This window comes from Narcine bancroftii, chromosome 6 (genome assembly GCF_036971445.1).
Source record: "Narcine bancroftii isolate sNarBan1 chromosome 6, sNarBan1.hap1, whole genome shotgun sequence".
Classification (NCBI taxonomy): Eukaryota; Metazoa; Chordata; class Chondrichthyes; order Torpediniformes; family Narcinidae; genus Narcine; species Narcine bancroftii.
The window spans coordinates 13,340,178-13,356,234 of NC_091474.1; the positions used below are offsets into that span (position 1 = coordinate 13,340,178).

General features: G+C 39.4%; 1 protein-coding gene across 22 annotated transcripts in view; it reads right to left on the reverse strand.

Annotated features, from left to right (window-relative positions):
* The window catches only part of ptprt (protein tyrosine phosphatase receptor type T), a 1,055,968-nt gene that overhangs the window by 860,561 nt on the left and 179,350 nt on the right, over positions 1-16,057 (reverse strand). For 7 of the 22 annotated variants that reach the window (XM_069884018.1, XM_069884013.1, XM_069884015.1 and 4 more), the window contains one exon: positions 12,030-12,195. The exons of 12 other annotated variants lie outside the window; for them this stretch is intronic. The gene's annotated coding sequence lies outside the window, so the exon portion shown is untranslated. Of the gene's footprint in view, positions 1-12,025; positions 12,196-16,057 lie in introns of all 22 variants that reach the window. 3 more of the 22 variants (XM_069884026.1, XM_069884021.1, XM_069884014.1) reach the window with 1 other exon arrangement.

Below are 16,057 nucleotides of genomic sequence, written 5' to 3' on the forward strand. Positions count from 1 at the left end.
TCCTTATTTAAGAAAGGATTTGCTGACGTTATAGAGAGTTCAGAGGTTCACAAGGATGATCGTGGGAATTAAAGAGTTCTCATATGAGGAACATGGCCTGTATTTGTTGGTATTTAGAAGAATGAGGTGGAATCTCATTGAAACATTTCAAATGTTGAAAGATGTGTAGAAAGATTGTTTCCCATGGTGGGAGAGCCTAGCACAAGAGAGCACAATTTCATGATTGACGGGCATCCACATAGAACACAGATGCAGAGAAATTTCTTTAGCATAAGGCTATGAATCTGTGGAATTTGTTGCCACAGGCAGTTGTGGAGGCAAAATCATTGTGTGAATTTAAGGCAGAGATTGATAGGTTCTTGATTAGCCAGGGCATCCAAAGCTATGGGGAGATTGGGGAGTGGGGGTGAGTGGGACAATGGATCAGATAATGATTGAACTGTAGGGCTGACTCGATGGGCTGAATAGACTATTTTTACTCCTACATGATATGGTCTGCCCCTTCGTCTTCTCCCTCCCCATTTTTTCAATCAGACACCTGCTTGCTTTTTGCTTATACATTGATAAGAGGGGCTCAAGCCCAAAACACTGGTAACACTTTATTTCCCACAAATGCTGTGTGACCTGCTGAGTTTCTCCAATACTTTCATGTAGTGCACGAATCACAGCATCTGCATACTTTCCTGTTTCATACCATGAACATACTCATATATTTGTGTAAATATCTGAACAAAAAAAATCTAAAAGAGAAACTAAAGCTTCAGAATCAGAGTTGACAATTCCAATGTGAATGTCTCAGATCATTTCATGATTATATTGCATTGAAGTAAAACCAAAAACACTCCTGCAATGAAAAAGACTCATCAGGTCAGAAATATACACAACTTTGTTGCTGATATAAATCTGATGAAAATCAAGCAGGTTATGCAAAGATTTTAAAAACTCTGAAGATGTTCTGTGTGAGATTGAAGCGTCAGATGGACAAATCATTCAATCATCAATCCAATGGTTCCCCAATAGAATAGCTGCTGCATTTGGAAAGCAAGGAGTCCAATGTTTGCCATTTACTTGGATTGCCCAATTTCAACCTGCTTGGCTTTATTGGTTGCAGACAATTGCATGAAATTTGAGCAGCATTATCTGCCTTTGCTTGTTGTCACTAAAGGTGCAAAGCAGCTGGTGGCTGCTTCTTTGTATGTGAAAGTGCAGGAAATAAGCGCAACTGGCGGCCATAACTAAACACATTCAGTAGCAGAGATCAAAAGCAAATTTCTCCCTTAAGGTTCTATATCTTTAGAATCAGTTCAGATGTTCTATTGTATTGAACACTAAATTGGATTCAGTAAAATTTCAATAACAATAAAATGAATGACATGCATGCCTTGCACACGATTTTATAAGCAGTACTACCTTGCCAACAGCCTGGCAGATTTTCCCCTGTGTCTGTCAGGAACTCAAAACAACATAGAGTGTACCAGTGAATCATATAAAGTTAACAACACAAGTAGACCATTCAGTACATCATGACTGTACTTGATCAAATCTAACCAGACAGTACCTGAGCCATTGTTCCAACGATCAAAAGTGCACATCCTCGGATGATGGTTTCTGCCTTTATCACATTTTCAGTCAGTGGGTAGTAAATACCAACCACCTTCTGGGACGTAGGCATCTGTTACCCTCATTATGGCATAAGAGACGCAGGTTCGAAGCCGGCACTGGCTGTACAAGGTTTGTACATTTGTCTCATTTTTCTGTGTGTGTTTCCTGTGGGTCCTCTGGTGTCCTCCCACATTCCAAAGATGTATGCAAGTGGTTCTCAACCTTTCTCTTTCCACTCACATACCACTTTAAATATTCCCTATGCCATGTCCTCTGTCATTAGTAAAGGATGGGATAAGGTGGTATGTGGGTGGGAATTGTTACTGAAATATTTTGCTTGAGAAAAATTGTCATTGGCCCATTTCCTTAGGAGTTATGAAACCGTGCACATAACGAGCCAAATAGGTATGATTAAAACAGTGGTTTTCAAACTTTTTCTTTCCACCTTAAGTATTCCCTTACTAATCGCAGAGCACCTACGTTATAGGGATTACTTAAAGTTGGATGTGATTGGAAAGAAAAAGGGTGAGAACCATTGACATATGAGGTTAGTAGTTTAATTGGTCACATGGGTAGATTTGGGCAGTGTGGGCTCATGGGCCAGTTACCATGCTGTACCTCTAAATTCAAATTTAATCTCCCCCAATCCTTCCCCATTTGCTTGAAATCTGTCCCACAATTTTGGTCTGGAGAATAGGTCCTTCCTATTTTATGTAGACCTGTGATAATTTTATATACTTCAGGTAAATTTCCTCTCAGCCATCTCTACTCTAGCATAAACAACCCTAGGTCATCCCATCTTTCCTTGTAGCAACTCTATTCCTGCCAATTTCCACATAAATGTTGTCTGTGTCCTCTTCAGTGCAAACTCTGATATTCAAGCTGACACCTAAGTCTTCTTGTAGTATACAGCATAAATTCACAGATTGTAAACCTCAGGATTTAATAATAAATAAAAATATTCTGGATACAATTTTAGTCACCTTATTTCATTATTTGTTTACGTGTACATTGAGCACATTTTTTTTTGCATGTCCAATCAGTAGTCACTCTGCATCGTCCACAGAAAAACGAATCTCAGGGTTGTATGTGATGTCATGCATGTTCTCTGACGATAAATCTGAAATCTTATTGATCTCCCTCTGCTACCTTTTAAGATCTTTGAACATTTACTTAAAAATTCCTCTCTGTCTTTACAAGGCTCAGTATTCCCCTCAAAGTGAGTCAAAGCCATGGTTTAAATGGAACCATCCATCCTTGTGTTCTTAAAACACTGTGATTCTCCAATTTCCAAAGACAAAGCAGAATTCCACAGGAATTCCTGTGGATATTTAGCGGTGACTTACAAGTAGGAATTGGGAACACACTTTAAGAAGTGAAATTTACAGGCAGAGTGGAGGAGTGGGAGTAATTGGATGGGACTAATTGGATGGGACTAATTGGATGATTCTTGTTAAAAGACTGGAACAGACATAAAGGTAAAAGTAGACACATTTTGCCCTAAATAACTTGATGAATCTATTAGCAATTACAATTTATCCTGCCAGCAGAAAATAACAGGAGCATGGCAAAAGTAAACATATCCGAAAATGATAATGGGAAATAAGGTTTCAAGCTCTTTGGCAAGCAGTATTTGAAAGCAATAACTGTCCGTTTTTAACAGAAGAATCAAAAGCAATGAGGAAAACCTCAGATGAAATCAAAATATATTCAACTTGCTGTTTGTAGAGAAAGAACCAAAGACTTGTTGATCCAAACCAAGGCTTTTATTAGCAAAAGACAGGAGCTATTCACAGGTGGCCGACCAGTCCGGAATGATCTGACCTGGTTAGGGACACAACCCTTTAAGGCCCAGACAGTAGGCGTGGCTTAGCTCTCAGCCAATCGCTGTAAGCATAGTCTAGATACTGTAACTATATACACTATATACATTGGTGATAGATCTGTACTATCACATTCACCCCTTCTCGGAGAACTGACCCTGGAAAAAAAACAAAAAAACGAGGGAGAGAATGAAAGGAAGGGGTAGGTTAAGGACTGTAGCGGTCAGGGGGTCTGACCATCCGGCATGACCGCCGTGGTGCCGGGATTGGGGTCGCTGGAGTGGTGTCGCCAGCGGGCTCATCAGCAGTATTTGAAAGCAATAACTGTCTGTTTTTAACAGAAGAATCAAAAGCAATGAGGAAAACCTCAGATGAAATCAAAATTGCTGTTGAATTAATAAGTTTGGCCACATACAGATAATCTTTCTTTTCTTTGGCTTGGCTTCGTGGATGAAGATTTATGGAGGGGGTAAATGTCCACGTCAGCTGCAGGCTCGTTTGTGGCTGACAAGTCCGATGCGGGACAGGCAGACACGGTTGCAGCGGCTGCAGGGGAAAATTGGTTGGTTGGGGTTGGGTGTTGGGTTTTTCCTCCTTTGCCTTTTGTCAGTGAGGTGGGCTCTGCGGTCTTCTTCAAAGGAGGTTGCTGCCCGCCAAACTGTGAGGCGCCAAGATGCACGGTTTGAGGCGATATCAGCCCACTGGCGGTGGTCAATGTGGCAGGCACCAAGAGATTTCTTAACAGAAGAATCAAAAGCAATGAGGAAAACCTCAGATGAAATCAAAATATATTCAACTTGCTGTTGAATTAATAAGTTTGGCCACATACAGATATACTTGAAAGTAAAATACTGTACTGTATTCATCAAGCTAACCCAATCAAGCTCTAATCTAGCTATCCTAACTGAGCATTAACTGAACTCTTTTACTTTAAACTAATGCCATTATGTAATATTGAAATACTTCAATTTGCAGCTCAATGAATATCATAGGAAATATTGAAAATTTATATACATTTTGTTAAAATGCACTGAATTTTTTTAAAAAACAGGGTTTTGTGTACCAAATGGCTAATTAATCACTCATTTATTCTCCAAGTGGACAGCACAGTTGGAGGTTAGCACAATAGCATTACAGTGCCAGCAACCCAGGTTCGAACCCAAGGTTGTCTGTAAGGGGTTTGTATGTTCTCCTCATGTCTGTGACGATTCCTTTCAGACTCTCTGGGTTCCTCACACCCTTCAAAATGTACGGGGTTGGGGGGGGGGTGGGTGTTGTAGGTCAATTGGGTGTCATTGGGCAGCATCGACTCATTGGCCAAAAGGGCTAGTATGTCTAAATGTTTTAAAAATTAAACGTAAAATTTTTTTAAAGCACTACAGGTTGATAAAGCAAGGTGTGCAGGTAATGTAGTGTGTTTTATTGCCTTTATAAGCAAAAGAAAAGTTGCTTTGGATAGAATATTGTTAGATGAGCTGCTAAACCCGTGGATGAAGACATGCTGACAACTTTTTCTGCTTCAAATAGAAATCCCATGGTGAGTACTACATCAGTTCTTTCTGCACAATTGACACCGACCACAGACTATAAAAGATTGATGGACTTATCTCGATACAAATATGGCTGCATTTGAAGTATAGTTTTAACTTCAAGTTGTTGAGAATCTATCCACGAGCTGCAGAGGCTCCCCAGCCAATGTCCAGCAAAGCCATATGCTCAGAAGTTCTCAATTTAAAAGAAGAGGAAGGACTACTTTGATGTGCTACTATAAGGCCCCAAGAGACAGAGGGAATTAGAGGAATACATCTTCTTTGGCTTGGCTTCGCGGACGAAGATTTATGGAGGGGGTAAAAAGTCCACGTCAGCTGCAGGCTCGTTTGTGGCTGACCAGTCCGATGCGGGACAGGCAGACACGATTGCAGCGGTTGCAAGGGAAAATTGGTTGGTTGGGGTTGGGTGTTGGGTTTTTCCTCCTTTGCCTTTTGTCAGTGAGGTGGGCTCTGCGGTCTTCTTCAAAGGAGGCTGCTGCCCGCCAAACTGTGAGGCGCCAAGATGCACGGTTTGAGGCGTTATCAGCCCACTGGCGGTGGTCAATGTGGCAGGCACCAAGAGATTTCTTTAGGCAGTCCTTGTACCTTTTCTTTGGTGCACCTCTGTCACGGTGGCCAGTGGAGAGCTCGCCATATAATACGATCTTGGGAAGGCGATGATCCTCCATTCTGGAGACGTGACCCATCCAGCGCGGCTGGATCTTCAGCAGCGTGGACTTGATGCTGTCGACCTCTGCCATCTCGAGTACCTCGACGTTAGGGGTGTGAGCGCTCCAATGGATGTTGAGGATGGAGCGGAGACAACCACCAGAGGAATACATAATGTAGTATAATCATGAATAGAAGTGTAGGAGTAACAGGGTTGCACTAGCAGGAGACTTTAGCTTCCCTAATATTGACCAAGATTGCCTTGGTGCTGTGGAATAAAATTGTTACACTTACACAAGTAAATGTGGCTGGCTCTGGGAAAAAAGGGTAGGGTCACAGATATGACCTCCTCTTAGGAGCCTGTGCAAGTGATTGACTTGTTGATAGGAGAGCATCTTGGGACAAGTGACCTTCATACCATTAGTTTCAAGAGAGTCATGGCAAAAGGTAGCACTGGCCTTCAAGTTAAAGTCCAAACCTAGTTTAGATGGCATCAGACAAGAATTCCCAAAATTGATTGGGAGAGATTTTTTGCAGGTAAAGGGAAGTGGGGAAAATGAGAGGCTTTTAAAAGTGAGATAGGCAGAGTTCAGGGCTGATATTCCTGTGAGAGTTGTCAAAGTTGATAAGATCAAAGAACAGTTGCTGAAGAGGCATTTGAGGGTAGGTGGGAAAACAAGAGACATATGTCAGGGATAAGCAGCTGGGATCAAATTCATCCAATAAATAGTATAAAGGATGTTGGAGTACACTTAAGAAGGTAATTAGAAAAATAAGATAAAGAACAACCCTAAAAGATTATGTAAGTATATTAAGAGTAAAAGAGGTTTCTCGGCAGAGAATAGATCCCCTTGAGGATCAATGTGGCAATCTACATAGGAAATCGGTGAGTTCTCAAATTAATGCCTCTCGTCTTTATTTACAGTGCAGATTGTGAGTTTGTGGGAGGGAAGAGATATTCAAAAGCATATCACATTTCAAAGGAGAAAATGTTGGAGGGACTGACGTACGAAGATGTAAGGAAAGGCAAGGACTGATTAGGGTTAGTCAAGTCTCACCAATTTGAGTTTTTATGAGATGATCAAGATGTTTGATGAGAGCAGATGGTAAACTTTGTCTGTGTGAAAATTGGGAAGTTCTTTGATGAGGTTCAACATAGAAGGCTGGCATGAAAGGTTAAAGCACAAGGATCCAGGGTGAGCTAGCCGATTGGCAACAAAATTGGCTTGGTGGCAGGAAGAAAAAAGTAGGAATGGAGGATTCTTTGTGGCATGTAACCAGTGATGCAAGCAGTGCTGTGACTCCTATTAATAATTTTGATGATAATGTAGGTGGAACAATCACTAAGTTGGTGTATTAACACCAAATTGGTGGTAAAGCAAACAGTAAAAACATAATACAGCACAAAAACAGATCCTTTGGCCCTTTTAGTCCATGCAGATCTATTATTCTACCTAGTCCCACTAACCTGCACCCTGATCATCACCCTCCATACCCCTCCCATCCGTGTACCTGTCCATATTCTTCTGACAAATTGAAGTGGGGCCCGCCTTCACCACTTCAGTTCACAGCTCGTTCCACACTCCCACCACTCTCAGTGAAGAAATCATCTCAAAGCCTTTCCCCTTTTACCTGAGGTTGTCCAAAGCTACAAAAGATATTGATCAACTGGGAAAGCAATCAAAGGAATGGCAAATAGTGAAGCATTTTGGAAATGTAAACCAGGGCAGGAAAAGTTCAGTGAATGGCAGGGCTCTGGGGAGGGATCCTGGTGTACAAGAACATCATTCCTTGAAAGTGGCAACCTGAGTAGACGGGGAGATGAAGAAGGTAGATAGCATGCTTGCCATGAGTTATCAGGAGAGATTGGATCGGCTGGATCAATAGACAATAGACAATAGACAATAGGAGCTGGAGTAGGCCATTTGGGCCAGCACCGCCATTTTAGATCATGGCTGATCATCTGCTTTCCCGAGATCAGAAGGTTGAAAGGCAACATGATAAAATCCTCAAAATCACATAATCTTTTATTATATTTTTTCCTGAATCAAATTTCTTTACCAGCTGTAGTTGATGTTGCCTCTCTTTCACTCTATTGAATGGAGTATCTCGAAACATTATTCTTTTATTTTTTATTTTTGCACTGAGTCATATCAATAACAACATCCACAAATGATCAATATATACATAATGACATTTTTTTTCTCCATTTCCTCTCTCCCCTTCCCCACCCTCATCAAAAATCAATAAATGATAAAACACTTAAAACAAAGAAATAACCAGAAAAAAATTGTATCATCTACTTTCACATATTTAAATCTTATTGTGCTCATAATTATGTTGTTTTACGAGATGGAGGTTTGCGGTCGGCATTCTCCGACATATTTTATGTTTGGTTTCCAGATTATATGTAATTTTTTCTAATGGAATTTCTGTAAACCACTGTTGTATTTTAAGGTTTGTTTCCAATTTCCAGGTCATCATAATACATTTTTTGGCTATGGCAAGTGCAATCATAACAAATTTTATTTGGGCTTTGTCTAATTTTAGGTTTTTTTTGTCTTTTATATTATTTAACAGAAAAAAAATTTGGATCTTTTGGTATATTATTTTTTGTGATTTTGTTTAATATTAGGTTTAGATCTTCCCAGAAAGTTTTTACTTTTGAGCATGTCCAAATTGCATGTAATGTTGTTCCGATCTCGTTTGCAATTAAAACATCTCTCCGAAGCTGTTGGGTACCCTTCTTTTAATTTCTGAGGAGTAATGTATAATCTGTGTAGCCAATTATATTGAATCATACATAATCTAAAGAAACATTATTCTTGAAGTTGATCTGCCTTGGAGAACGAGCTGCATTTATGTGTTAAACATATTTCTCTAGTTTCTCAAGCATTTCATATTATTCAAAATAATTTTAGAAGTATGCTGTTTTGGAGGGGGGAGAAGATGGAAGTCACAGTAATTTTATGTGGATAGCAAATGGAATAAAGAGCCACTCAATGAGGATGGAATAGCAGTCAAGACATGAAGAAATGGTCTATTTGTCCAAAAGGTCATGGAGTGAGATCTCATGTCCACCTGAATCACTGGAATTAGTGAAGACAACTATCTTTAATGTCACCTCTTCTGAAGCCAATCCCTGGACCATTGAAGGGTGTCAACATGGTGCAACAGGTAATCCTGGAGTTTTATGGCTTCATTGAGCCGAGTTCAATCCAGGCCTCCATGCCTGTCTTCACGGGATTGTTATGTATTCACTGAAAGTGCAATTGTTTCGCCGGAGTTCCCTGGTTTCCATCCACTTCCCTAAAATCAAAATTGTGATCTATCGTCAGGAACATGTCAGAAAATTGGTTGTTTTGCGGCAGCATTACAGGGCAAATATTGCTCTAAAATTACATTAAAATTATTGCAAAAATAAGAGCAAGTGAAGCAGTGTCTGAGGTTCATTCTCCATTCAGAAATCGGATGGAAAAGGGAAAGAATCTGTCCTTTTGCCGCTGAGTGTTCATCTTCAGGCTCCTTTACCTCCTTCTCAATGGTGGATGAGCTGGTTGGAAATTTAATTGGCTACTGTAAAGTACTTCTGCTATTGGTGGCTGGTAGGAGAATTAAGAAGTTGATGACATGTGATAGAGAATAGGTTATGGGGAAATAAGTGGGGAAATGAATTGATGGAATTACTCAGAACTTGGAAAAGCTCAAAGGGCCAAATATTCCAAAAGAGTTTTTTTTATGAAAATATGCATGACCATATCAATTATTGATGAAAGTAAATCTGTGAATCTGGTCAGCAGAGGGCATCAGTTTAAGATCATTATCTTAAAAAAAAATTCAAAAAAACCTTTGATTGTTGAATACAACCTATATGTGAAACATCCCACTGACTGTATTAGTTGACCATAATAGCTTCTAAAAATGAAACCAATATCCAAATGAAACGTAAAATGTTATAAACATTCACGGTATTGAGGAAGGCCTAAACCGGTGGCTTCTTCAGTGACACAACACAGCGAGATAGATTACCTAGTTCTTGTTCTAAAACCGCACTCTCCAAATGTATCTGTACTTAATTCAGCATACTTCAGAAGAGACAAAAATCAGTTCTTCCAACCTGACACCAGAGTTAGAATTCCGATTTAGGAGGTTGATCGCTCAGTTGCTGTTCCTTCGAACTTTATTGTCAGCAGTTCCTTCTGAAAGAACTTTGTAAAATACATGTGAGAGATCGTTCATCGCAGAATGTTTGCAGTTTGGCAGTGAAGAGATGACTTTCCTTCAAAACTTTTGTCAAATTGAGTCTGTTCACGATTCAACCTTTTCCAGACGGATTATTCCTACTTAAAGAATAGCAGTAATGAGAAACTCGAGAGAATGATTTTTCAAAGTCCACATGGGAAAATTTCTCTTGCAGTGCAGATTATGAAACATTCCATCAATTGTGTCAGGCTGACCTGCTGAGCACAGTGTGAAATGAATAGATTAAACAACCAATTGGTTCTCCTTTAGTCATAATGTAGACATGGATCCATCCAGCTGCATTATGCAGCTAACAATCTCTTTCTCACTCAACGAGTGCAACCAACAGATCTTGCAGGAATAATTGTGTGCTGCTGTTTCAGCTCTCACAGCTCTGAGAGACAGTTGGATCTGAAGTCGAGAGTTTCCATAAATGAGTGGAGGAATTGGATGGGCGATTAACACTTGATGCAACATTGGCATCAAAAGTACATTGATTTCCCATGATAATGAATGCAGCCAGACCAATAATGTTGTTCATAGACTGCATCAGCTAAGAGAGCAGATTAATTTTCTGAGGGATGAGCACCAGTTGAAGTAAGCTTACATTAATTAAAGCTCTACTAAACTTTCCCCTGCAGCCGCTGCAACCGTGTCTGCCTGTCCCGCATCGGACTTGTCAGCCACAAATGAGCCTGCAGCTGACGTGGACTTTTACCCCCTCCATAAATCTTCGTCCGCGAAGCCAAGCCAAAGAAACTTTGAAATTAAAAAAAAATGACAGAAAATATGAAGGATACTGGACAGGTCAGGGGGTTATTGTTATGGTTCAGGTCAATTTCATTTTGTCATCACAAAGGTCCAGCATGTTGTCTTGTGAGTTCAGAGTTATTATGGACTTTTCTCTTTGGAGCAATGAAGAATGAGAGATGACTTAATAAAGGAATCTAAGATTATGAAAGGTGAAATAGGGTGGACAGCCAGCACATTTTTTTCCTACTACAAACAGAAAAAAAAACAGAGGACATTGGTTTAAGGTGAATGGAGGAAAGTTTAGAGATGTCAGAGGTATGTTTTTTTTTAACCCAGAGTGGCGGGTGCCTGGAATGCATTGGCGGGGATGGTGGTGGAGGTTGGTACAATAGGGATATTCATAAGACTCTTGGATTGGCCTATGGATGTCCAAATCTAGGAACTCTTTAAGCCACAATCTCCCTGGTCACGTCAGACTCATCAACCTCCCCTTAGCAAATCAATAATCGCACCAAAGGACATTCTACACTATTGCAAGTCTCTTTTTTTCTTTATTCTTTTTTTTTCTTTACTCTCTCTTTTTATTTAATTCAATAAGGTTACATTTAAATTTAATATTCTTTAATTTTAAATTTAGACATGCAGCATGGTAAGAGGTCCTGTTACCTTGTTGTATGTCCATGAGTCCGTGCCGCCCAATTATACCCAATTGACCTACAACCCCGGTTCATTTTGAACGGTGAGAGGAAACCACAGTATCTGGATGAAACAGGGAGAGACACAAGCATTCACGGGGAGAACATACAAACTCCTTACAGACAGGGAAGGATTTGAATCATGGTCCTGCGCTATAACAGTGTTGCACTATCCGCAATGCTTAACTGTGCCACCCTGCTACGCTAACTTTGCTGCTATGATAATAGCTCTTCTTTTCAAATATCTGTCAGGCTGCAGCAAGAATTTTGGTGCATATGTACATTGTACAGTGTGTTTTATAATAATCATTAACAATTGCACGTTAATTGACGTCTTCAAATGCCTACTCTGCATTTAGCCCACAGATATCAATTTTGCAAGAGTTGCCCAATACATTCAGCCCGCAATGTTCTAGAAGTAATGTCTGCAAACAGCGTCATTTGATGTAGACTTGACATGGAAATTGGAGACACAAAACCATGATTCCCTGAGTGTTACAGACAGCCTACAAATGACTGTACCACATTTTTCTCTGGAGTACCTGCATTTTCAATCACTGAGCACAAAATAAATGGCGCAGTGCAATTTAAATTCATGTCCCAGATTTTCAAAATTGATTATTTTCTACATAATCTTCCAGTAAAACTAAAGTAACTCTATTACTGTGTTTAACTTCCACTTTATTCAATACAAAGAGAAAACATCACTTACTTACACAATGAGATGATGATATTAATACAAATAAGAGAGGCTGGCTCCTTTAGGTGGTCTTTGAGGGAGGTCTTCAGAAGGCAGCAAATTGAATGGCATGAGGGTCATTTAAAATGAAAGTGTGATGATAAGTAAAGCATTCTGGCTTTTGGAACATTCCATAGTACTACCTGATAGAGGTTTAAACACAAGAATAAAGTCTGAATTACCATCTACAATCCAATGAATTAATAAAGTGAAATAAACTCAAAAGTTTATTGCGACTTATGCCCACTTAAATCTGTTGGAGAGGGAGTTGAGGAATCAGACAAACAACCTGACTTTGAACTGCTGTTAATGAAAATTATGGATGATCTGATCATTAGCCCCACTTCCATTTTCTACCTGAAGCATATAATCCTGAAGTCTCCTTGATTTCAATTGTCTACATAATGACACAACATGCACCGGTCTTTAGAGCAGAGAATTGCAAAGATTCACAATCCATCAGGAGTAAAATTTCAGCTGTCTCTCCGCCTCAAATGGTTAAATCCTCACCTGGTGATCAAAGTCCCATTCTCAATCCTTTCCTTCCAGAAGCATCCTCTCAGGAACGACACCACCAGAATCTTATATTTCATTAAATTGGAAACAATATTTAATATTTACGGTTGAACAAGAAAAGGTTTGGAATAGCCAACTCTTGAGGACCGAAAGATTAATTAAAAATCCTTGCAGAATTTAAGAGATTTCTTATAAAATTATAAAAATCGCATCCATATAGTCTTGGCCAGAATCAATAGGCTTTTTCAGGTGCATTCTACGCCAAGAACGCGCCTGAAGAAGCAGAAACGGCCCTTTACATTGCCGTTCAGGTGGCAGCGTTTAAAGCGCAACGCTGGCCACCTGAAGGACACAGCTGCACAGGATGCGGCTCTGACACCACTCCGGCTCCTGCCCATTGTTAGCTGTGATCAGCAGCCTGACCCTTTCACATCCGCTTTCAGCCCGCTGCATTCAGGTGGCTGGGGGAGCTATAGAGTGGAGCCGAGTATCCCTCTCGGAAGAGGGTTACATAGCTCGCCTCAAGAGCGCCTCCTGCACATTCAGGTGGCCTCAAAACAGCCGCATATTGCCTTTACATGCAGGGCAATTGGCCACCTGAAAGGGCCTTAGTTTGATTTCTGTTTATTTCATTCTCTATGGATATTTGTTACCCATGCTTTTTGCACTGTGGTTTCTGCTGCTTGAATCAAAATAATATTTGTTCAATATCACTAATATTTAATTCATGAAACTCTTCTGAGCTGCGATTGAAAATAATGAGAGGCACCCAAATTATATGGTTTGCACACTTCTTTTGCAAGCAGATCTCAGCAAAAATTGTAAGAATATTTTTGATTTCTGTCAGCACACCATTTTGAAGTAGAAACATGCAAATTGTATTTCTATTCAACTGGCCTTCACAATAGTTCTTGGAATTTAATCTGATGTGGTGCAATCCTCAAAAGAGAGGGGGAAAAAACATCAAAGCAACACATACCATGTAATTTACAAGCCTCTTTAAGTTTAATCATGTTGTTGACCGAGTGTACCATTTGATGGGCTGCTACAAATTAAATATAGCTGCAGCTAAGCTGGAGGTCACTTGCTATTATTGTTAGTTTGTGTTGTAATTTAATTTAGCAAAGTCTCTCGATGCAGAACATCCATGTAACTTGTTAGCCTTTCAAACACAAGGCATCTTATAAAAGCTGGTCCAAATGATTTTATTGCATTGAGGGTTGTAGTTGGCTGGAGGCAAACCTTATAAACATTTCACCTCCTCCCTAATTAATATACATCTTGATTCTAGTTTCCCAACAGGGTAGGGGTGGGTGGTGGTTAATAAACAGTTGTTTCCTGATATAGTGATATTGAGTTGGCATTAAATTTCTTAAACTGTTCCTTATCTATATTTACAAGTCATATATTTCATTGAAATACAATAATCATAAATTTGTAAATGGTCATCCATGTAACAGCATTCATTTTGTAAAATAGATTTGGCTCAACAACCTTACACGCTTGAAAGGCATTTGAAGAGATGGATAAGAAAAGCTTAGAAGGATATAGTCCAAAAGCAAGCAAGTGCAATGTCTCCCGTACCAACTTGGTCAGTGTGGACAAGTTGGGATGAAGTGCCTGAACATACAGAATGTGCAGAAGAAGAAAGCCTCCTGCCATCAGGCCTGAAATCAGATTTCTCTGCTTTGGACATGTGTACTTCTGTTTGTTATAACATAACGCAAAGCCATGTTTCCCAATTATCTTTTCAAAGCTGTTCATTATCTTGGCCATTTCTAAGAGAACCATTCCCAAATTGTCTTTCATTTAAAAATTGTGGAATTATTGCATTGTTCAAAAATCCGGGATGCCATTGCACCACTGGAACCAAAACAGATCAGAAATGTTGCCTTTTGAATGGGAAAAGATCCACATCCATCCATAGTCTCTGTGATACGAATTGGATTATACTCTGTTAAAATCCCTTGACAGAATTGGTACATTACAAAGCCAAGGGGATCAATTTATATTTGAAATCAGCCACCTTAAATTGAGGTACATAATTCTCATTGCTGCTAATTCATCTTGCATGAAATGACTTGGCATTTTATATCATCCAATAATTCAAAGTTATCCTTAACTCTGTTAGCCACATCTTAATTCATATCAAACTCTAATGACCCTTCACCCAGAATTTCCTTTATTTTAAAATTCTCATCATTGCTTTCCAGTCCTTCCATGGCTTCTCTCCTTCCCATCACTCAAACTCCTCGAAGATCACTAAACCCCACGAGTTCGCCACTCTTCCATTTGTTTCTGAATTACTCCACAGCTACCCAAAGCATTTCCAGCCACCAAAGCTCGAACAGAGATTCTCTCCATTCGCTTCTCCACCACTTCAGCATAAGTCACACCCGAAAAACTACTTCAACTAAACTTTTGGTCAGAAGCTTAGCATATGGCTTGATCTTTTATGACATTCTTGTTTATGTATATTAAGATGTACTAACGTGGAGAGGTTGATTACGATGATTCCAGGAATGAAAAGGTTATCATTTGAAGAGCATTTGAAAGCCCTTGGACTGTTTGAATTTAAGAGAGAAACATTTTGAACATTGAAAGGCATGGACAGAGTAGATGTTGAAAGGTTATTTCAAAGAAAAAGGTTGAAAACCACTGTTTTGATCGTACCTAATTGACTCGTTATGTGCATGGTTTCATAACTCCAAAGGAAATGGGCCTATGACAAATTTTCTCAAGCAAAATATTTCAGTAACAAGTGGATATCTAGAGCAGTGATTCTGAAGCTTCTCTTCCTACTCACATACCACCTTAAGCAATCCCTTACTAATCACAGAGCACTTATGGCATAGGGATTACTTAAGGTGGTATGTGAGTTAAGGGGGGCAGTTGGAAAACCAGTGATTTAAAGGAACTGCCTATTGACATCAGGAGAACTGACTACAGGCTGCTCATACACTTCCAAAATCCACAGAGTTGGCTGAAACTGGAACAGACATTTCTCATTTGAGCATATGACCTCCCTCAACCTGGAGTACACTGTGATGTCATCAGCCCACCTCTACTGTGGCACTACATTCATTAGAAATTTCTAAAGATTGTAAAATATGTGAAAAAATTGTAATTACCATTTTAAAATTTAAAACATTAAAAATTCAAAGGAATTTTAAATTATTTTATCTAATGATGGTCAAATAAAATTAATTATTCTCATTTTATGTTTAATAACTATCCATAAAAACAAGTCATCCAAAACAAATTCCAGTTATGACAAATTCTATGATCCTAACATCTGCAGTCTTTAAAAGGAACAGGATCAAAGATTCAGATTGTGAACATACACATTTAAACTTCCAGAATATGGTTTGATGAAGAAATGGGGTTTCTAGTGTTCACCGGTGACATTATTTGAATAAATAAAAAAGAGCACTTATTGCATGTTCAGTTATTTATGAAGTTGTAATCATGCAAGATGGGGAAAGGTAT